The sequence below is a fragment of the Protopterus annectens genome, chromosome 6.part0, assembly GCF_019279795.1.
Source record: "Protopterus annectens isolate FY-2018-M chromosome 6.part0, PAN1.0, whole genome shotgun sequence".
Lineage (NCBI taxonomy): Eukaryota > Metazoa > Chordata > Ceratodontiformes > Protopteridae > Protopterus > Protopterus annectens.
Genome location: NC_056737.1, coordinates 1861675428 through 1861699955, shown reverse-complemented (window position 1 = coordinate 1861699955; position 24528 = coordinate 1861675428).

Below are 24528 nucleotides of genomic sequence, written 5' to 3'. Positions count from 1 at the left end.
GGATTGTTATATATTTCTAATTTATCACATTTGATAAACTTAGAAGAATTTAGAAAAAAAATATGCTCCTAAATGGTTTTCCATTGATTATTGTAAGTTGAGTATATCCAGAGTATAATAGAGTTAAAATCTGCAGCAAAAGAGCATGATTCTATATCTAGAAAGCTAATACCATTATAATATGCGTATAATGCTATATGGTTTCTATTAGCAATTCTTGACTTTTGCTGATAGCATAAGAATGAAATTAACATTTTTTTTCCATTTTTTGTCTGGTATTAAAGCTATTGGATGCAATATGTATATAATCTTGCGTAATATAATCATTTTAATAAGTACTATCTTATCCTTGAAAGTAAAACAAAAAATAATAATTCCATTTTTAATAAGAAGTAATGCTCCTTCAATTATTTTTTTTCAAAATTATTATTAATAATCTTACTCACATCTTGACAGATTTTTATTCATAAATATTTTAGTTCTTTACCTTCCCAATTATATTTATATTTATCTTTAAACTTACCATCTAGTGGTTGATTTAACACTAAAGTTTCAGTTTGATTATTATTCTTAAATTTCAGCAGTGATACTTCTGAAACATTTAAATTTTCTCTTGTATTTCTTCAAATGAATTATTTAAATCCCCGACAGTTAGTAAAACATCATCTGCAAAAGGTTGTATTTTAGATTGATAATCCTTGTTAATTGTGAAGCCATCATTTTTTCATTGCTTCTTATACTATAGCTATGGGTTCAATAACTAATGCAAATAGCAGATAGGACAAGGGACAACCTTGCTTTGTACCTTTGTTTAAAGTGAATCCTTGAAAAAATATAAGATTCAGTTTTAACATCTGCTTTGGAGTCTCTGTATATTTTTTTAACATTCCAATAAATTGTTCTGGAAATGCAAATTCTTCTAAAGTTTAAAAAAACAATAGTTCCAATTTACAGAATCAAAAGCTGTCTCACTATCTAAACTAATTAGGACCAATTTCTTGCTCATTCCTTTTGCTAAATCTAAGATAGTTACTATCCATTTTATATTATCATATGTTAATATTTGTTAGTTTGGATTCTGGTGCCACCTTTGAGCTGTTTGTAATCATATTGTGTGTGTATGTGTGTGTGTGTTTGTGTGTGTGTGTGTGTGTGTGTGTGTGTGTGTGTGTGTGTGTGTGTGTGTGTGTGTGTGTGTGTGTGTGTGTGTGTGTGTGTGTGTGTAGATATAGATATATTGAGAAACAGAAAGAGAGTTATTTTAGATATCTTCCTTGCATGATTTTTGCCCTGGATTCTGATGCTTTAAACTTACCAGTAAGCAACTGGATATGCTGTCTACCTCCAAGGACGCTTTCATTTTTATTTATGAGCAGGCAGCTAAAACTTAGTATAATATTGATGATGGCAGTTTATTATTTACTTATTTATTTGTCTATTTATTCATTTATGTATAGTTCATTTGTTAACTGGGGTGGCCTGACTGACCAGAAACACATTTGCAGTGGATACCAGGGAGAAAAGTTCCAAGAAGTGCAAACCCCAGGACTAGTATTGAAAGAACTGTGGGTAATTTCTGGAGTAAAATTAGAACTGAATTTATTAACCATGATTTTAGCTATGGATTCTGGTATGATGTGGGTTGCACCATTTACAATTAAAACAGAACATGGTAGGCTATTATTGCAGATTTTAAGTTGTTGTGTCTTTCGGCTTTTCCTGGTTAGGGGTCACCACAGCGGAACTCTGGTCCGCTAATGATTGGTAGTTGATTTTTACGTGCCGAGTTACCAGCCCTGATGCACAACCTTCAACGAAGGTACGCCCATTCACGCATGTCACCACGCAGAAGATGCTCTAACTGAGAATCGAACCGGACAGTGTCTTACTGTGAGGTGACAACACTACCGCAGCACCACCACCATTTTAAGTACACAGATAAAAAGATGTTATGGTGGCCCTTAGTGTCAGTGGCTATCTTGCACTCACAGGTTGTGTACTTCACTAATTTGCTTAAGTTTTGTATTATGACCTGGGACAGAGAAAGATTTATATAATGCTGGCAGCTTCCATTTCTTGTAACATAATATGTTAATTCTATTATTATACCAGTTGATATATTTCTTGTTTTTCTTATGCAGGATAGACACAATTATTGTCTATGCAATGATTTAACAGATCACAGAATTATTTGGTTAGGAATGGTATGCCAATGTCCAGGGATTCAGGGTGATTGGACTACTTATTTATTTTCTTATTTATGTTTATGTATTTATTTATTTATTTGTTTATTTACTTAGTTATTTGAAAAGTTGACTAAATCTAGAAAGATGGTTTTGAGGCAGTTGCTAAATGTAGAGGGATGACTGGGACTAGAGAGGCTGGTCATGAGATAGAAAGTGATGGCTAAATGGCCTGATTTAACTAGAAAAGAGAATTCTTGAAGGACTGAGAGAAGGGCAGGAGAGTTAGTTAAGACAAGATCTTTGAGGGTTAAGATTCTAGTATGGAAAGTAACTATTTGGTGTGGTGATCCAGCATTGGTGATATTGACAAGAGCCTGGGGATAACAACTGTCATATGTATGGGTAGAACAGTTGATATTTGGTTAATTAAAGTCTCCTAATAAGTAGGTTTACAGCTGCAGTACATAATGTTTATGAATTCTCTCTGCTCCTCTAGGGCCATAGAAGAGAACCTGTTTTACTGATAATGACAACACATCTTGTTGAGAGTAATTGGAGCTGTATTAAATCAAGGCTTACTGATAGGAATTAGGTGCATTTGTCTGAGATCTGTATGAATATATACAAAAATATTCAAAAATACTGAATATAGATATATCCTACTGCTACTAGTGATCCTAAATGACAAATATATGGTAATTCCCTGAAGAGAAGGATTGTTTTCTATAGATTGTAACCAGCTGTCAGTAGCTACACAGATGTGTACATGCCCCAGGCAAAGAAAACTTTCTAAGTCAGATATCTTTCCTCAAAAATATTTTGAATTGAACAGAACCTCCCTAATCTCTGTCAGACTACAAGTTTCAGTTTTCTGAAAATTAGCACTATGTAGCAGTAAAAAAGTTGTATTGCCAGTATTTCTGAACCGATGAAGCTTTCCGTCAACACTATACCCCAAAAACGACTGAAGATGAAGAACGCTGGACTCCACGGATGCCAAAAAATGCTCACTACCCACACACAATATCCTGACCTCATGGAATGGTGTGGAAAATATGAAGAGACACTCCAACCACAAAAATGGTTAAAAAATCTTCATTTAATGTACCATACGTTAAGCGCTTTCACTCACACAACCGTGAGCTTCATCAGAACAGTTTTAAAAGAATAAATGCAGTTTAAATACTCCGTTTGGTGCCAAATCGAAATAGATTTGAAGTGACACAACGCACAAAAAATACTGTGCTTAAATAATTGACCTAATGTCACCTATGACATATGTTAACAACCAAGCATTCTGCTAACAATGTTTATAACAATTAAAAAATATAAGAAATAAAATAATATTGGATATGTAATGTGCATTGCCCTTAAATGACAATATAACAATATAAATTACATTGTAACAATATAACAATCTTTACTGCATTCTAATACATATAAGTTGATGCTATCTAAATAATACTCATACAAATCACATATCCCTTGCAGGTATATATACTACAATTAGATGGTTATATGTTAGATGAATACTTATTTATAAGAAATTAGATGCTTATTTATTAAATAAGAATACTTGTTTGTAAAGGTTATTACAACTACCCACAAACATGCAAAAAATATATACATAAATTTTTTTGACAATGATTTGTAAACTTCAATATATGTATGAATTTTCCTATGTACAAACTAGTCCATTCCTTTTTCCTAAAATTATATTATTAGGATTATCTAATAGTTAATAATGATTTAATGGTTATATGGTCATTGAGCCCTGGAGGTGTCGCGGCATCAGTGAATAACTGCCACCATACTTCCTTATAGGCCAAGATTGCTTTAATGTTACCTCCTATGGGGTCCAAGGCCACATTTTCCAAGATAGAAAACTTAAAAGTATGCTCAACCCCATATTTTTCTACATGCCTGTAAAGAGCATTATTCACATCTTTCCTCCTGATACTATATAGGTGTGCATAAATACGTTTTTTAAAATTCCTTTCAGTCTTCCCTATATAGTATCCCGAGCATACCCCACATTTTGCAAATAAATGACAAATTTTGAGTTGCAGTTACCTTGTTTGAATCTCAATCTAGTTCTGTTGACATTACTCAGAACAATTCCTTCATCCTCATTTATTGCCTGACATTGACTGCAGGCACCACATTTAATTGTATTTTTCTTAACACTATCAATTCCTTTATATCTTATTCCTCTTTCGAAGTGTGTCTTGATGTTTCGACCCATCTTATATACAAAGTGGGTTTAGAGCCCAGTAAATCTATTGTTTCTTGGTCCACCATCAAAACAATCAAATTATTTATTAAAATGTCCTTTACTTTGTTGGTATGTGGACCATACTCTAGTACACAAGCTCTATTATAAGCCCCTTTTGTATCTGTATGAATGGAGTCAGCCCTTTCTTTCATGTTGGTATTCTTTCCTTTGCTATTTGCTCCTAATAATGAGGTGTATTTATGTCCCCATTCCTTAATGACATATTTCCTCACATCCATTAAACCATTATTAACTATTAGATAATCCTAATAATATAATTTTAGGAAAAAGGAATGGGCTAGTTTGTACATAGGAAAATTCATACATATATTGAAGTTTACAAATCATTGTCAAAAAAATTTTTATGTATACATTTTTGCATGTTTGTGGGTAGTTGTAATAACTTTTACAAACAAGTATTCTTATTTAATAAATAAACATCTAATTTCTTATAAATAAGCATTCATCTAACATATAAACATCTAATTGTAGTATATATACCTGCAAGGGATATGTGATTTGTATGAGAATTATTTAGATAGCATCAGCTTATATGTATTAGAATGCAGTAAAGATTGTTATATTGTAACAATGTCGTTTATATTGTTATATTGTCATTTAAGGGCGATGCACATTACATATCCAATATTATTTTATTTTTTTATATTTTTTAATTGTTATAAACATTGTTAGCAGAATGCTTGGTTGTTAACATATGTCATAGGTGACATTAGGTCAATTATTTAAGCACAGTATTTTTTGTGCGTTGTGTCACTTTAAATCTATTTCAATTTGGCACCAAACGGAGTATTTAAACTGCTTTTATTCTTTTAAAACTGTTCTGATGAAGCTCACGGTTGTGTGAGTGAAAGCGCTTAATGTATGGTACATTAAATGAAGATTTTTTAACCATTTATGTGATTGGAGTGTCTCTTCATATTTTCCACACCATTGCATGAGGTCGGGATATTGTGTGTGGGTAGTGAGCATTTTTTGGCATCCGTGGAGTCCAGCGTTCTTCATCTTCAGTCGTTTTTGGGGTATAGTATTGCCAGTATTTGAAAACCCTGAAAGAATAGTGGTAGTCCATCCCTCGTGAATCATTAGGAACTGTTTCCATGTTTACAAAATAGATCCAGTTAAAAGATACCATTTACAAAGCCAATCGCTAATCCAATGATGATTAATTTGTATTTAGACATCATTCCTGGTGATGACTAAATACTACTAAATGCAAAGGATTTCCTTTAAACAGAACATTCAGTGAGAGTTCCAAAATATAATCAGATTTCCACCATGTCAACACGACCAAATCACCTAGAGCCACATTTTACAATGTCAAGTGGCCAGCCCTAACATGGTGTGCAGTCTGTGATCCATGTTCTCCTATCTTGAGGATACTGCAAATAACAGTAGATGCCCAAAGTGGTTGGTCTGTAAAACACTTCTCCTATAGGGCACCATGTAGAGTTTGCACTGCTGCCCACATCTCCATTCATTGGCGAGTTTGAGATGGAAACACTCAGCTCATCTGTAGGCCATGGAATGTATCATTATGGGCCTCATAAATAAAGACATAGGTGACCTCCAAACCCTGGGTCCTACCCAATTTGGCTTAGTGATGGGCAGATCCTGACTGTTAAATCTTGTGGATTTCTTTGAAAATGTGACCAAGGCCATTGACAATGGAAAATCTGTGCATACAGCATACCTTGACCTGGCAAATGCTTTTGACACAATCCCACATTCAGGCATTACTGATAAACTTAGCAAACTGAATGTAAACCCCCTTCATTGTAAGATGGTTTGCCAACTGACTCACAAACCAAACACACACAACTCTACATCAGACAGCAGACCTGCTGCTAGTGGGGTGCCACAGGAGTCAGTGCTGGGCCCCCTACTGTTTGTTATATACTTCTCAGAAGTTCAGGTCAAAACTAAGGGGTTGTGGCAGACTAAGTTTGCAGATGACTGCAAACTAGGTGCAATCACTGAATCCCCAAATGATATCAGTATATTCCAGGAGGGTCTCATGCAGACCAGTGACTGGTGTATTAGTCATGGTCTCAAACTGAATGCAAAGAAATGCATTATCATTCCCTTCACACAAACAATGCCTGCTCACACTATTAGATCAACAGCAATACCCTATGTACCCATGAAGTGGTAAGGGACCTGGTATCACAAGTTGACTGCGACCTTAACTTCAATCAACATGTGGCACTGTAGAAAGGAAAGCTTTCTACATAGCTCACTTGATTAGTAAAGGCACTGTCTTGAGACCAAAATAAGTTATAACCCCCCTATATTCAGCACTTATCTGGCTCATAATTGAGTATAATGCCCTGTTTGGCATGTACTGTACTAAGCACCTGCAGCAATTAGAGAGACCTCAGAGGTTTCAAACAAAGAAGATCAAGGGGCTGCAGCATGTGCCTTACACAGACTGACTAAAGTCCCTGTCACTATAATCCATATCATATAGACTTCTTAGGGGAGACTTATGCTTGGCCTACAGAGCAATCCAAGTTCCAAATATAATGAACTTGCTGCATATCCATAAATCAAGTGGGACTAGGACTACCAGTTCCAGGGACATAAATATGGCCTGCGACTTAAATAGGATATGCTGGAGGGGCAGATTTATCTCCCAGTGACTGCTGCATCTTTGGAACAGGCTAACAATTCATGTGAAACAGGCATTCTCTATGACACTGTTCAAGAGGAACCTGTACGAGTGGATGGGGCGCTGTACATTCGGTGCCCACAACACTCCTAAACATGGGCAGTCATAACTAAATACAATCTTGGGTATTGACTAGCATTTCTATGGTATTACATTGGGATGAAACAGCTAGGTTTAAATATGACCTTCAGGTCAATAGCCTAGTAATCTCTTATGATCCTATGTTTTTTGGAGGTGGGAGGAACCCCACAGAGACACAAAGAGAACGTGCAAACTCCAACAGGCATTGGTCAGAAGTCAGGATTGAACCTTGTACTTTGTGTATAGGAGATGAAGACCTTAACCATTATGCCAACCTGTCCAACATGTCTCACAGCATCTCTTCCTATGGTGTGTCAATGCACTGGGATTCAAGATGATTAAATCACTTATTATGTAGACTTCCTCCAGATAAGGAAAAGGTACCGGGGTAGAATCAGTGATCATCCCCACTGAAACAGTTGGTCCATAACATAAACAAGTGGTTATCACAGTCAACTGCAAGAAGTGGTCAGAGAAGGCATTGAGGTCAACACAAACTAGACTGAGGACTTGGAAGTTAATTGGACAGAAAGCACAAGAGATCATGCAATTACTCAGGGCTCTAGCACCTCAGGAAGAAGAGGAAAAGGTGGAGTTGAGAAAGAACAGCTGTGCATCAAAACCGTGAGTGTGAAGATTACAGAACAAATAGTTATCTGTATGGAAATAAGATACATAAGGAAAGCTGGTGGTGAAATGCTGAAGTCAAGAAAGCCATCTAAAGAATGAAGGAGTGCAGGAAAAAGTGGGAGACTGAAAAGATGGACTAAACTTAAAATGAATACTGGCTGACTAACAGCAAGGCTAAGACAGGAGTTGCAAACGCAAGCAAGAAGGCATCACAGGAACTCTATCAGCTTCCGGAAAGTGACTTGGTAGATGTCACAGAGAAACTCTTGCAAGACAAAGATGAAAGATAAAGAAGATAGTCAAATGCACTTCCAAGGGGATGGCAGCACCGACCTGCTCTCCAGTCCACAGGACATCAAAGGCAGATGGAAGGAGTATGGCTAGCATCTTCTAAGTGAAGAATACTCACACAAGCTGTACTGCTGCAGACAGTACCTACAGTGAAAGAAGAGCAGGAGCAAACCCTTTAAAAATAAAAACAGCACTAAGGAAAATGAAGTTAGGGAAAGCAGCACATTAAGATGAGATCACAGCAGATATGATCAAGACAGTGGATGAGACAGGGAGAAATTGCTATTCATAGCAGTATGAAGAGAAAGACATATCCCGGATGACTGGAGAATAAGCATACTTACTGCAGTGTACAAGAACAAAGAGGACATCCACAACTGTGGGCAGTATAGAGGTTTCTAACTCCTGTCATATTACATGAAACATCAGGCGACAGTGACTGATCAGCAAATTTGCAGAGTAGTAGAAAGTGACACGGGACATGAGTTTTGATTTGGATCAGGATGCAGCACAATTGACCCAATGTTTGCAGTAAGACAGATATTTGAGAAGAAGCTAGAGATAAGGAGTGAGTACAAATGGGCATTTATAGACTTGAATAAAGTATATGACAAGGTTCAAGAAAGCGGATTTGATCAGGGCTGCGGTGATTCAAAGTCCCAGAAATATTAGTAGAATTAGTGCAGGCTATTTGCAAAGACTGAAAGACTCAAGTACAACAGTGTTCTGTTCCAAGAGGGAGTGGGTGTGTATCAGGGTGCAGCTGTGAGCCCACTGTTGTTCATACTGATGATGTACTACATTAGCAAACTGGTTTGAGTGGACAGATCAACAAACTTGCTGTATTCAGATGATGTGACATTACAGGTAAGCTCTGAGAAAGAACTTCAGCAATAAAATGCAAAACTAAAGGTGCATAGGATGTAACTGAGTACAGATAAGACAGTTGTAATGGCCAAAAATTGGGTAAAACAGAAGAAAATTCATATTAAAGGGTAAAAAGGTCACACAAACCATAATAAAAGCTGATAATTGTGATAATAGGTAAAAACAGTGGATCAGGTTAGTTTCAAGTATATGTGAGGGGTGGTCACCCTCATGACCAAACCAGATCAAATATGGGTAAATCCAGCTTTACCCACACCTAACCATAGAGTATTGCTAAACTAACAGCTAGTATAGTAGCAGCAAACAGAAAACACTTTGGACTGGATTCAATGAAGCCTACATGGTCCTCTAAAACCGTATGCAAATCATGGTACAAAGCACATAAGATAGCTTGCTGTTTTGTATTCACTAAGAGGCTCCAGACAAACATAGTAAATATTGTGGTATACTAATTACAACATAAGCAGCTGAAGTGTATGCTAATCAACCAATGCAAGATGAAGTAGGTATTCAACAATTTGCAAAGCAATCATGTAGGCTTAGTGCATGTTTTACCTGCAAGTTGCAAAACCTATTGAAATACATCCAAAGAAACCAGTCTCCACTGAAAGAATGTTAGGGGTTGCTGTTGCTCTTATTCATGTGCATTTGCAACAGGCCCAAGTCTATGCTGCTGCTGTTGCAGATAGACCATATCCAAGAAAGAGAAGGATGTTTAGACCCCATTTAACATTTCATGGTCTGCTTGAGGTAGAAACTGTAGAGGTCTATAGTGGGTAGAGACGCACTACAGGAACTCTGCAACCTTTTTCATCCTCATCTGAGAGAAAGGACAGTCTGAGGGGAACCAATACTGGTGGAAATTAAAGTATATGTAACACTTTGAATATTAGCTACAGGAACCTCCAAGAGACCAACAGGGGACATGCTGGGGGTGTCATAGGTATCAACATCCAGGATCCCACATCAGTTCCTGAATGCTATGATGCAACATGTCAGTAATTGCATATATTTTCACAGTACACCTGATGACAGAGACACAACTATGTAGGAGTTATACCTTGTAGCACACTACCCTGACTTCTTTGGTGACATAGACTGTACACACATCAAAATCAAAACACCACCCAGAAAACAGGGAAGGATGTCCATAAACAGAAAGGGATTCCACTCCATTAACTGCCAGGCCAAGTGTAATGCTAAGGGAATCATCCTGAATGTGTGTGCTGGCAACCCAGGTAGTTACTAAGATTCACATATCTGGCACAAATCTAAACTGTGCAAACACAGTAAAATAGAGATCCAGGCCACCAATAGAGACAAATCTTTTAATACCACAAAGATTAGTGCTTTCGTCTTGTAGCAAGACTTCATCAGATAACACAAAATGTACATCACATTGCTATTAAAACCCTTTTGATTAATCACAATTGAAATTTAAAGACACATAAATATATTACGCTGTTTAAAACTTGCATATAGCATAAGATGCATACATAATCCTAAAATTAAACCTATGTGGGTGAAAATGTTTCCAATATACCCTAACATAACTACATAAAAGTTGTAATTTTTAAATTTTTACTGCCTTAGCTATTAATACTGGCTTAATTGTGATGTATTTACTTAAGCCAGGAAAAATGTTGGACCTCAGCCTGAGCTGCCACTTCAACTCCCTATTAAGCAGTACATTCTTAATATCACCCCCCCTAGGATTAATGTTCACCACATCAATTATACCAAATTTAAAACCTGTAAAAGAAGAACACACAACAGATTGTTTATACAATGCACTAGTTTCCTTTCATATCATGAAAGTGCTCATACATTCTATCCTTCAAAGCTCTCTCCGTCTTTCCTATATAGAATGCAGGGCACTTTTCACATGTTGCCAAATATACTATCATCTTAGTGTTGCAATTGCCTTTACAAAATCTCACAATACTGTTCATGCCATTACTTAAACATATACTGTCCTCCTTAATAATATGTGAACACTGACTGCAGTTGCCACATTGACTAGTTGCCTTTTTTACTATTTTGTTGTACTTATCCATTTGTTCAAAAAGTCTTTTAAAATTTTTTCCTGTTTTAAAAGAAAATATAGGTGTACTACGTACTACTTAGTATAACTCTTTGCTAGTTTTGAGCATACTCCAGTTAGCTCTAACAATGTCAGTGAATATATCAGAAAAAGTATTACATTCAGTAACACATGCCCTTTGAAATTTGTTGTCATCTTTTCTTTTCACAAAAGTGTTCAATGGTTGATCTAACAGAGCCTTATATTTGGTACCCCATCCTCTATATATTTCCTCTAACACCCCCTGTACCAAGTCACTTGGATACCCCCTTTCAACAAACTTCTCACCAAAGAATTTAAGTTCCCCAACCAATTCATCTTTATCTGAGGTCATTCTTGTGACCCTAATGGCCTGTCCTTTAATAAGGCTATTTTTCTGAAACTGTGGGTGGTGCCTGGTATAATGCAAATAACTGTTGCACCAAGTACTTTTTTCATAAATCCTGGATTTGAACCCATCATAAGTTTGAAAAATAGTTGTGTCAAGATAATTAATACTAACATCGTTCCAGGTGTGTGTAAAAGTGAGGAAAGAAGTACATGTGTTTAAATATTGCATAAACATATCAACAGTGTCTTTTGCTCCCTCCCATAACACAAAAATATTGTCCAAAAATCTAAAATAGAGACATATATTTTGCTGGAACACGCAATTAAAGACATATCTATTCTCCCACTCCAACAAAAGTCGATTGGCATATATGGGGGCACAAGCTGCCCCCATAGCTACCCCACTAATTTGCTGAAAATACTCACCCTGAAAACATACGTAATTGTGGTCAAGTGCCACTTCCAAAAGTTCCAGAGTCAGCTGAATTTGATCTTTGGACAAAGTGGAATATTTGTTAATACTGTCACTAAAAAACTCATACCCTTCATGTCTTGGGATACATGTAAAGGGATCCTTAACATAAATTGTAAGGAAACTACAACTTTCCCTCCATACATCCTTGGTTAACTTACTCAAGAATTCCCAGGAATCCTTTATTAAATGTTCTGTTTTAGCTGTAATTTCCTTAGTGCAGTGATCTACATACACTGCTAAAGGGTGAGTTTTAGAATTCCTAGCTGACACAATGGGTCTAAAAGGAGGTTCTTTCACAGATTTATGTACCTTAGGTACCCCAAAGATGTTAGGAATAATAGGGTTGAGTTGCCTCAAATAATGATGTGTCTTACTATCAATCCTATTTTCTAATGAATATTCCTCAAGTAGGGAATCGATTCTCCTATATGCTATATGGATTTCATTTTTTGATACAGGAGAGTAAGTGCTGGTGTCAAGCAAAATGTTTGTAATTGCATTATTGTATTCTTCGGTACCATATAGCTCTACCCCCCCCCCTCCCTTATCAGGCTTCATTATACGGAATTCATTTTGACACTGTAAATCATGAAGTAACTTTTGTTCCCCTTTATCTAAATTAAAGGGCTCCACTGTCCACCTATTCTTTCTATATGCTTCATATATTTCCTCTGTAACAGTCTTTTTGAACAACATTAAAGCTGGGTGGAGGGGGGGTGACTTGGTACAGGGGGTGCTAGAGGAATTATATAGAGGATGGGGTACCAAATATAAGGCTCTGTTAGGTCAACCATTGAACACTTTTGTGAAAAGAAAAGATGACAACAAATTTCAAAGGGCATGTGTTACAGAATTTAATACTTTTTCTGATATATTCACTGACATTGTTAGAGCTAACTGCAGTATGCTCAAAACTAGCAAAGAGTTATACTAAGTAGTACATAGTGGACCTATATTTTCTTTTAAAACAGGAAAAAATTTTAAAAGACTTTTTGAACAAATGGATAAGTCAACAAAATAGTAAAAAAGGCAACTAGTCAATGTGGCAACTGCAGTCAGTGTTCACATATTATTAAGGAGGACAGTATATGTTTAAGTAATGGCATGAACAGTATTGTGAGATTTTGTAAAGGCAATTGCAACACTAAGATGATAGTATATTTGGCTACATGTGAAAAGTGCCCTGCATTCTATATAGGAAAGATGGAGAGAGCTTTGAAGGATAGAATGTATGAGCACTTTCATGATATTAGGAGTGGAAAGGAAACTAGTGCATTGTATAAACACTCTGTTGTGTGTTCTTCTTTTACAGGTTTTAAATTTGGTATCATTGATGTGGTGAAAATTAATCCTGGGGGGGGGGGTGATGTTAAGGATGTACTGCTTAATAGGGAGTTGAAGTGGCAGCTCAGGCTGAGGTCCAACATTTTTTCTGGCTTAAATGAATACATCACAATTAAGCCAGTATTAATAGCTAAGGCAGTAAAAATTTAAAAATTACAAATTTTATGTAGTTATGTTAGGGTATTGTGGAAATATTTTCACCCACATAGGTGTATGCAAGTTTTAAACAGCATAATAGATTTATGTGTCTTTGGGCGGCCATGGTGGTGCAGCGGTTAGCATTGTCGCTTCACAGCAAGAGGTTCCCTGGTTCGATCCTTGGCTGGGGTGCCTTCTGTGTGGAGTCTGCATGTCCTCCCTGTGGTTGCGTGGGTTTCCTCCGGGTGCTCCGGTTTCATCCCACATCCCAAAGACATGCTGTAGGTGGATTGGACACTCTAAATTGGCCCTAGGTGATAGTGCATGTGTGTGTGTGCCTTCTGTGGAAGGTTGGGCACTATGCTGGCAATTCGACACTGTAAAACTCCACTGCCAATCATGAGCAGACAGGTAATCCACTATGGCGACCCCTAACCGGAAAAAGCCGAAAGAAGAAGAAGAATAGATTTATGTGTCTTTAAATTTTAATTGTGATTAATTGAAAGGGTTTTAAAAGCAATGTGATGTACATTTTGTGTTATCTGATGAAGTCTTGCTACAAGACAAAAGCGCTAATCTTTGTGGCATTAAAAGATTTGTCTCCATTGGTGGCCTGGATCTCTATTTTACTGTGTTTGCCGAGTGTTTATAATTTACACTGTGTGCCTTGACAAATCTAAACTGTATCAGATGTTTTCTAGTGGTGATATCCCACCAAGTCATTTACTTGGGGATGCAGATTATGCACTCGAACCATGGCTGATAATGCCCATGAGAAATGCACACACACAAAATGAACAATGCCATAACGAGGCACAAACTCAAACAAGAACTATCATAGAGCGTGTATTAGGGCTGCTGAAGTTATGGTTGTGGTATCTGGATACATCTGGGGCAGCCCTGCAATACTATCCCCATACATGTGCTGAAATTTTCACTATCTGTACCATGCTTCACAATATTATTCTGAAAAAACAGCTTCAGCAAGAACACTAGGGAGAAGGGTCACACATCCCATCACCACTGGCAAGGTCACCACAGCCACATGCAGGTGAGGAGTCAGAAGGGAAACCACCAGCCACTGTATGTGTAGGCAGATGTAGGCATACACGATATGCCCTTGCACTGGCCAATAGGCAATGAATAGCACACACACTCACCACCTAAGGGGCTAAAACTTTCATCCTATGCACATACATACAGTAACACTGATATCAGGCAATGCTCACACCCTTAACTTACCCATGTAATAGCTGCATAATCCTAATGTCAGACAAAGTCAGCCCTGAACTAAAACTCTTGCAACTGCTGGATTTCCAAGGTAAGTGTTGAACCTAATATAGAAAAATAAATATCTAAGAACACAAATGAATGGCATATCCTTGTATAAGTTTATTTGCTAATGTAAGTAAGTATAAGGTGGTTGATTTTTACAGCAATGACATCAATATGTAACAGCACTGACTTATGTCAATACATGTGTTCTGCATCGACTAATAGGTATCATTCATCAAAGATTCACAATTTCTTACCTTTAACTGTGAAAGATTACTGGTAGGGAATAGTAAAACACAGTAGCAATTAAGACTCCCTTATCTGAAGTGAGTGTATCATTCATGTCACAATTATAAAGTGTAGAAGTAATCATATCAAGGTTTTAAATGGAAGTGAGCAGCACATATTTCTCAGTTTCTATTCACTAATAACCAAGGTCTCCTGTCTTTGTTGAAAACTGCATATTATTGTCATGTAATATTCTCATACATTTTAAGGACAATGATACAAAATGCCCTACACACTGCATGCCTGAGATTACAGCTCAGATAAGAGAAAAATGAACACAATACAAAGAGAAGACAAGGCTGCATTGCTGCAAACAATACTCATAAATAGTTGCGTGATCAGTCATTGCAGTAAATATGTAAATAATACATGTACAAGCAACTGGGAGTGTACAAGTGTTATGTTTATTGTTAATACTGTAGAAGAAATAGGACTTGCTTGTATGTACAGTGATTTGTATTCCTGCTACAAAGCTGATTTGGTTGCAAAGAGGGATAGGACACCCTTACTGTGTTTTGTAGGTTCATTGGTGTGACAGTTTAAATCCAGAATTGTGTAATGTGTGCTAAAATTTATTTTGTAATATTGCTTATGTTTTTTTTTAAATATTAATATTTGTGCGGTATGTGGCTTAGTGCAAACATGGTGAAATGGATAAATCTAACAAACTTCATGTAACATACTTCTGTGATAAAGACTACATAAGTTAAACCTGTGAATCAAGTGTGTGTTTAGCACACCCAGTAAACACAATGAACCACACAGTATATAGTATATTTAGATCATGGTTCAAGTCTCACATTTATCTTTCAAGGATGAAACCTAATAAACAATTTTTGAAGGATAATACAAGGTGAGCTTCGCCTGTCATGTTTGTGCATCATTTACTCTCATGCAAATATGGTGTAATGGCCTACACAAGAAGCAGACACTGTCATCTTCAAAAAGGATGCATTGTTACCTCTTTTGCTTTCCATCATGCAAAATGCTAAGTGGTGTTGCAAGATGGTCAGTAAGCTCCCACAACATCAGCGGGTCCAGAGCACCTACAGACATAAAGCAGACAGCAGACAATTTCAAAACAGATACATTGTATCACGTGTGGTTTGCCACTATATAAACACACTAAGTGGAGTTGTGTGATGGCAGTTGTAAGTTAAGGGTTATAGTACAGGTGAGCCTGGGTTCTAATCCAGCTAAGGCCAAACTTTTCTTACTGATGTTCCACTTTACTTAATATAAAAATCAACAGTAGAAAAATACTTACATATAGGAATAACTGTCTATAGCATGTGCATTGAGCACCGATGCCAAGTGACAGTGAATGGCTCTTTACATCCAAAAGCACAATGTGGTTACCACTGTGCAATGCTGCTTAAACCCACTGCACTAAGGAAGAACACAGTTAGTATAATAAAGGCACTCAAATTAAAAATTTCACTTAAAAAATATTTTTAGTCTGATGACTGTGTCAGTATTTAACTCCATATGTGTGCTACTCACATAAATCACTTAAGTACTGTTTGCTTACATAAATTACCTCACTGTAGTCATTCTCTCTCTCACATTTCAAATAATTATCGCATATAATTATTTAATTACATCATGAGTATATATTTAAAATTATGAGACAGAACTGGATTCAAACTCTGTATCATCTGGGCTCAAAATAAAAACTCAGTGTTTTTACAACTGCTGTCACAGAATCAGCGAAGCACCAGGTGTGTTTGTTACACATAGTACTATTCAAAGTGCTGACTGCTGCGCCTCTCCTGTTAGCATGTGTATAGGAAAATAAAGTGATAGAACTCATAATTTTATCAATGAAGCAGAAGCTTGTGTTTGCTTGTCACTTAACAATGTGCAAATGGGGAAAACAGTATAAATACTTTGTAAGGCTAGACAACTTATGACACATTTATGATATGAACTATTTATGAACATTATAGTATCTCTTAGCTTTGACTACCATTGACATTCAAGAGACCATTTTACACCAGCATGTGGGAAACTGCTACTACTATTTTCTTCTTTTCAGACACCGCTTATGTCATCAGTTATAAAGTGTTGTTGGAAATTATAAAAGCCAGACTTGTGCTGTGTTGCTTGCTTTAAATACTGTGCTCTGTAAATAGTCAGGTAGGGCTCTATTCTCACTGTGGTCTTTGGTGTTTGTGTACAGGTTTGTTCACTTGGCTGAATATCCTGGAAGATTGATTTAGTGCCAACTTCACCCCCTCACCCCCTAAAGTGCACATCTCAATACCAAAAGATTGCCAAATTCCGGTAATCACGGCCACATAGGTAGAAACCGCACTCTCCAAAGCTAAGAATACAGCATCCATCAGACCAGATGACATCATGGGCTGTGAACTACATGAACTACAAAATTAACTGACACCTCACCTAAGTGTCATGTTTTATCATAGCCTCACCTCAGGCTTCATGCCCACTGAGTGATGCACAGCTACAGTTATCCCACTCCACAAGGGGCTATCCACCTTAGATGCTGGGAACTACCATCCCATCAGTCTGAAGAGCCTGATCTGCAAGGGCATGGAATGCATTATCATGGAACTTATAAACAAAGACATTAGCAAACTGCAAACACTGGACCCCACCCAGTTTGTTTTCATGAAGGGCAGATCTTATCTTCTGAACCTGATTGACTTCTTTGAATCAGTCTCCAGAGCTGTGGGTGAGGGTAAGGCAGTCCACACAGCCCATCTGGACCTCGCCAAGGCCTTCAACACCATCTTCCACTCTGGAATCATAGATAAACTTACTAAACTGTGCATAAATCCCTACGTCACTTGATGGGTTTCCAAATGGCTTACTGACAAAACCCAGACTGTAAAAGTAGCCATCCAAATCCAGCTCCAGACAAGTGACAAGTGGAGTACCTCAGGGTTCAGTCCTGGGACCGCTCTTGTTTGGCATCTACTTCTCTGAAGTACAGACCAACACTAAGGGACTCTGGCAAACAAAGGTTGCAGATGACTGCAAACTGGGAGCCATTTTTGAATCCCCAAATGATGTGGATAGTCTACAAAAGGGTCTTACGGAAACAGATGCTTGGTGCCAATGCCATGGTCTCAAGCGTAATGCCAAGAAATGTATAGTTATCCCCTTTAGGAAAAACCATGTCCCCATGAATTACCACATAGGTGGCAGTACACTAAACACTGATGGTGTGATGACAGACTTAGGGACACAGGTGGACAGTGGTCTCACCTTCGATAACCACATCGCCACAACAGTCAGGAAATCCTTCTATGTGGCACACCTCATCACTAAGGGCTTTTCATTCAGAAAAAAGGAAGTCATTGTTACACTGTACTCATCCCTCATTAGACCCATTATAGAGTAAATGCCCCATTTGGTATATACCTCACAAGACATCTGCAACAGCTGGAAAAGCCACAGAAATACCTCAGTAAAAGAATCACAAGCCTAAAGCAGATGCCCTATGCTGACCATCTAAAAAAACTCCAGCTATACTCTGTGGCATATCGTCTACTCAGAGGTGATCTCTGTTTAACATACAAGGCCATGTCAAACCCAGAGCTGATGGACATGCTCCACTTAAAGAAATCCCAATCCCTCAGAGCCACATGCTCCAGGGATCTAAACCTTGTTATCACAATGAACAAAACATGCTGGAGGGATAGGTTCCTGACCCAGAGACTCCCTATACTCTGGACCAGACTGCCCATACATGTCAAGCAGAGCGCCTCCTTGGCCCTTTTCAAAAGGAACTTTGACGATTGGATGAGAGATAGGAAATTCACCCCAGGGATCATGTCAGTCACCCTGCTAGACAGGGGTCCAGGGAAGTAAATATTGTGGGAAGAAATATCTAGTGAATTGTTATGGCTAGGCTTGTATAGGCCCTAGGGCCGATAGCCTAGCACCAGCCTATGAACCTATGACAATTGAAAGACCATTTTACATTACACCAGCATGTAGGACAATTAGTTATAAAGTATTGTTGGGCACTAAAAAAAAACAGATTTGTGTTGTGGTGCTTGTGTTAAGTACTGTGCTCTGTAAATAGTTAGGTAGGGATTCTATTCTCACTGCAGTCAACTGTGTGTGCATTTAGCAATCACTATATGTCAGACCCTCCTCCGAACATCTTGTTGTGGCACACAGTGATTATCCATTTCTGTATAGTATGCACTCTGATAGCTTTCAAAACCTGAGTTGTGGCATAACATTAACTACTGTGTTTAAAAACTGCTTTAACTACATATGTAGGGTCTATATTGAATTAGCGAATGCTTAGAAAAGCGAACGCTAATTCATCGCCCATTTTTAAGTGAAAGCTTAAAATCTCGAACACCAGGATCAGCGATTTTTTTCACAGGGAAAAAATCACTGGGCCAGTTTTGGGACTTCGCCATTTCCTCCACTGTGCTGTTGGTATATTTAAGTGGGGGGGGGGGTCACAGGCCCCCACATTGGGGATAATGTTTTACGTTTATTTATGAATTTATTTTTTTGTGTACCAGCGATTTTTTTTCCCTGGGAAAAAAATCGCTGTTCTGGGTGTTCGAGATTTTAAGCTTTCGCTTAAAATGGTCGATGAATTAGCGTTTGCTTTTCTAACCATTCGCTAATTCAATATAGACCCCATATATAAGGGCTCTACCCTGACAGCAGGCAACTTGCATGTCTATACATACAACTATCACTTTTGAGACAATGTTACACAGGAATGTGACTCCACATCCAGATCCTACACTCCTCCCAATATGTTCTCTTCAGCCTAAAATGATGCTATCATACTCCATGAAGTGCAATGTGACAGTGTTACAGTAAGGCATATGTGGTGCTGCTACAGTGACATTGCATGGCATTCATATTCTATGCCTGCACAGGTGCAATGTTCAAATCAGTGTCAGTCTACTGCTGTGTGTGTGGTCGGTGAAACATTGTGGTCATTGCATGATCTTTGGAATCACTCTTCATTTCCCTACCCATTGGGGAATCTTTCACATAGCCCCATTCATCCACCATCTTCCTGTTTCCTCTAACTACATGACATTTTTCCTGCAGAGGAGTGGAGGATGCCAAATCTACATAAACACATCATGAAGCAGTGTCTTTCCATGTGCTTCTGCAAGCCACCTCTAGACAACTGCATGTGTGATTGCTAATTATGTTATGGTGTGGTGCACATGTCCCATATGGACAGTGGCAGGATGTAATGCAATACAATAAATATGCACATATGCACAATAGCCTTACTATCTTCCATAATATAAATATAGGGATTTATTTTTACATGGTATAATAATGGTTAGGGTTTCATGTGATATCAGCCATTAGCCTAATGAATGTCCTATGACCCTATGAATAATTGACATGTCAATGCTGCTGTTATTGACGTGTGCTATACTGAGGTGTGCATGTACAGTGTGTCTACAAGAGAGTCTTACAATCTGTGGTGTGAGCTAATGTACTGATGGCCATTGCTGCCATTGCATTACATGCTCCTTCTATGACAGCTGTAGTAATATAGGAATAAAGAATCCACAGACTGGACAAACACCCGGTTTACACCTCAGAGCAAAAACTGAAAATAAAAAATGAACTGACCATGGCTTGGTGAACTCAAATTAAAGACAACTTTAATGAAAAACACAAGAGTAAGCGCTTTCACGATTTACAACTAATCGCTTTATCAGACTCCATTTCATACAAGCAATACAACTGAATTTAAACCACTTCCATCCAAACAAATACAATAGCTATATGACATCATTAATTAATAATTAAATGTTTAAAACTTTAAAACACAATGTTAAAAGGCATTAAGAAAAGACTAAAAAATAATTTATGTAATTTAAAAATCATTAAGGTCAATGCTTTAGAGGTCTAGCTCTTAGAAAGAGTTTTAATGAAACTGCACTGTTTAACCCTGGTGGTCTATCTGCTTGAAGTTGTAAAATCCATTTTTGCTCTGCTTCTTCCACTCTATTGTTTATATCAGCCCCCTAATGTTTTGTTCAATAATCTCTATCATCATGAAATTAAATATATGTTGTGTATTTTCAGCTTGTACATGTTTGGCTAAGGCATTGTTGTCTTTTTTATTGTCTATGTCTCTTATATGCTCCAATATACATTCTTTAAGACACCTATTGTTTTTTCCTATATAAAAAGCAAAACATTTGGTACAAAAACTAAAATAGACTAAGTATTGTGTTTTACAGTCCGCATCGAAATTGATCTCTATGTCAAAATTCATGGTAGGGTGTGAAAAAAAACAGACTTACTATACAAGTAACTGCATGCCATGCAATTTCTGCATGGAAATGTACCTATTCTCTGAGAAGTTACTGTATGTTTATTAGTACCAGTTTTATAACAGAGCTGCCTTTTCAAAGATTTCCTATTTATAAAACAAAAATGGAGTGTATCATCAATCACCCTCTCTAACTCATGAATTGACCGCAGAATATTCCAGTTCTTCTCAAAAATCGAGCAAAACCTCCTAATATTACTAGAATAAGTCACTGGAAACCTAATCTTGGTTGATTCATTCCTACGTGCATTATATTCCATGTTAGTGGTGTCGGAAAAGTAGGGTTTACCTTTGTCCCTCCTATTATCTGACATATGCTCAATACCTTCCCTAATATCTCTGTCACTATACCCTTTATCTTTAAATTCTTTCTTAAGTACTGATAGAGCTGCACCTAGACCTTCACTTGTATTGTGCAGGCGACTAACTCTCATGAATTGCCCTCTAATGACATTTTTGCATACATGTTCTGGGTGCATACTTGTCTTATGAAGAATGCTATTTCTGCGACTAGGTTTCTTATATACAGAAGTAACAATCTGTTTGTCACAAGGTTTGCATAACTTGACATCCAGAAAATCAATGACCTCATAAGTGTACTGGTAACTGAATCTTAAAAAAATCAGTGGTGCCATGCAAATACTCAGCCAGTTGTTTCAATTCATCAGTTGTGCCCCCTCACAGCAAAAATGCATCATCTACAAAACGTGTATACCACAGAACTTTGTCTTGATAAGTATTGCCCTGTAGCAGATAATTAATTTCCCATGCTACTAATACCAATATAGCTGTTGTATTTGATTGGATGGAAGTGGTTTAAATTCAATTGTATTGCTTGTATGAAATGGAGTCTGATGAAGCGATTAGTTGTAAATCGTGAAAGCGCTTACTCTTGTGTTTTTTCATTAAAGTTGTCTTTAATTTGAGTTCACCAAGCCGTGGTCAATTCATTTTTTATTTTCAATGTTAGCTGTAATAATATGTCTCCTGAGAACTGTTGACATGGTATGATACACTTGTATGTATAAAGTTGGCATATTAGGACATGTGTTGTAGTGGAGCAGATCAACCTTCTACACAGTTTACATTCTGCTATCACAGTAAAACTTGCCATATGGCACAGGTGTGCATGTGTTGACATACCATCATTAAAATGTCCTGTGACAGATATCAATATAAATTCAAATTGATTACGTGGTCACATCAGTCTTGTCTCATGCACATGTTGTTATGCTGTGATATACACAACCAATGCATCACATGTTTTGATTCAATTGCAACCTTGTAGAATTTATTATATGTGCAGCTGTGTTGCTGTACCCAAGGATTAGTGAGGTGATCAGCAGCACCATTGTATGACTGTGAGCATTTGTGTCAGGAAATGTTCTGCATTAGCCACAAACAACTGATCTCTAATATATCCTAATATGACATCAGTATGCCCAAACACAGTTTGCCCATGAAACACATATAGGCATATGTTATGCAACTGATATAAGTACATAAAATTGGTAAAGATGTTTGACTGTGTGCATAGCACCAGTTTGTGGAATGTGATGAATGCTTGGTGTTCTTTTCACAAAATATTTATTCTAATAAATGTGACATGTTATGGGGAATTCACAACTAGGCACAGATCTGTAAGTGGATGCTACTGCACATACCCAACTGGAGGATACAGACAATCCGCTAGCTGACAGTTTGTCTCACACATCACCCCTCTGTCACCACTGGCCATCAGCCAAAGTATACATGCAAACATTGCTCAGTTTTTATTCTCAGGTGGGCTGCTCATCTGTGAGCTATCTACTGGTAATTACACAAAAATCAACAGACCTTCATAGCATCACAGGTTGCCTATGGATTAACTCAAAACATGACCTACCAAACACAGTTGGATTCATACTTCAACACAGCCTCCAGACAGCCTATGCTCCCATAGAAGGGTGTACATCAACATGAATCCTTCTGATTGGGAGTAACCATCACCTGATGCATAGAGTTATAGACCCATCCTGACTCTCCTCATCTGTAAGGTAGACTAACGAGTCATCATGGACCTTCTCTAAAAGATCACAGGTAATATTCCCACTCTGTGCCAAACTCATGTGTGATTTGTTCAGGCTACACCATGTCTGTTACATCTGTTTGATATCCTCAAGGTCAGCAAGGGCATGGATGATGACAACATTATCATCCTGCATAATTTGATGTGGCCAAGACATTTTACACAAATCCACACTCAGGTATTACTGAGAAGTTGTCACAAGTGGCCATAAACACCTTCATCACCAAGTGGATATACTAATGGATCACATCCATGATAGATAAATATGCTGAAGTGTGTGAAGTAACCTATATCTAAAGTCCAATGAGCAGGTTCATACCTCAAGGCTTTGTGCTAGGCCCTTTATTTAAGTCTCTGAAGTCAAGACTGACTTACGTATACTTTGTCCAACCATTTTTGTGGAGGTCTACAAATTGTGAACAATCACTGAATCCAAATGTGATATTGGTATAATACACACAGTATCAACACACACAAATGTCTGCTGCAACACCCATGGAGACACAGTAGTTGATCAAAAATCATGGGGGGATTAGTAATGTTACAACAATAAATATACAAGATTTATTTATTTATCATTTGTTTACCAGGAAATCTCAACTTGGAACAAAGCTAATTTTCAGCAGAGGCCCAGGGAGAAATGCTCCAGATGCATGTCTTTGAATTGTGGGAGGAAACTGGAGCACCAAGAGGAAACCCAAATGAATGCAGGGAAGACATGCAGACTCCACACAGAAGGTGCCCCAGCCAAGAATCAAACCAGAGAATCTCTTGCTATGAGGCAACAACATTACCGCTGTACCACTTCGCCATCCAGAGAATTCTAATATAGACAGCACACCCCTTATGAGCAGACCAAGTGGTATGTGCCCTGTGTACTCAGGTAGATGGTATGCAGAACATCCCTAGCATGTGCCCACAGTGATGACCACTCCCTTATATGTAGCACAACACCTGAGTATGTGTGGGATATCCACATCCATGGACATTATAGTTCAATAGTTCTCAGCCTTCATCACACCAGTAACTGAATACAATGCACCCTTTTACATGTTCTACCCAACACATCTTCCAGGGATGAGTTACTCAAGTGTACCACATTTGCCATGGTGAGCTCTCACACATCTTATCAGCCCTACCTAAGTATTCTTTTTGTTGCATTGCCATTACTGGT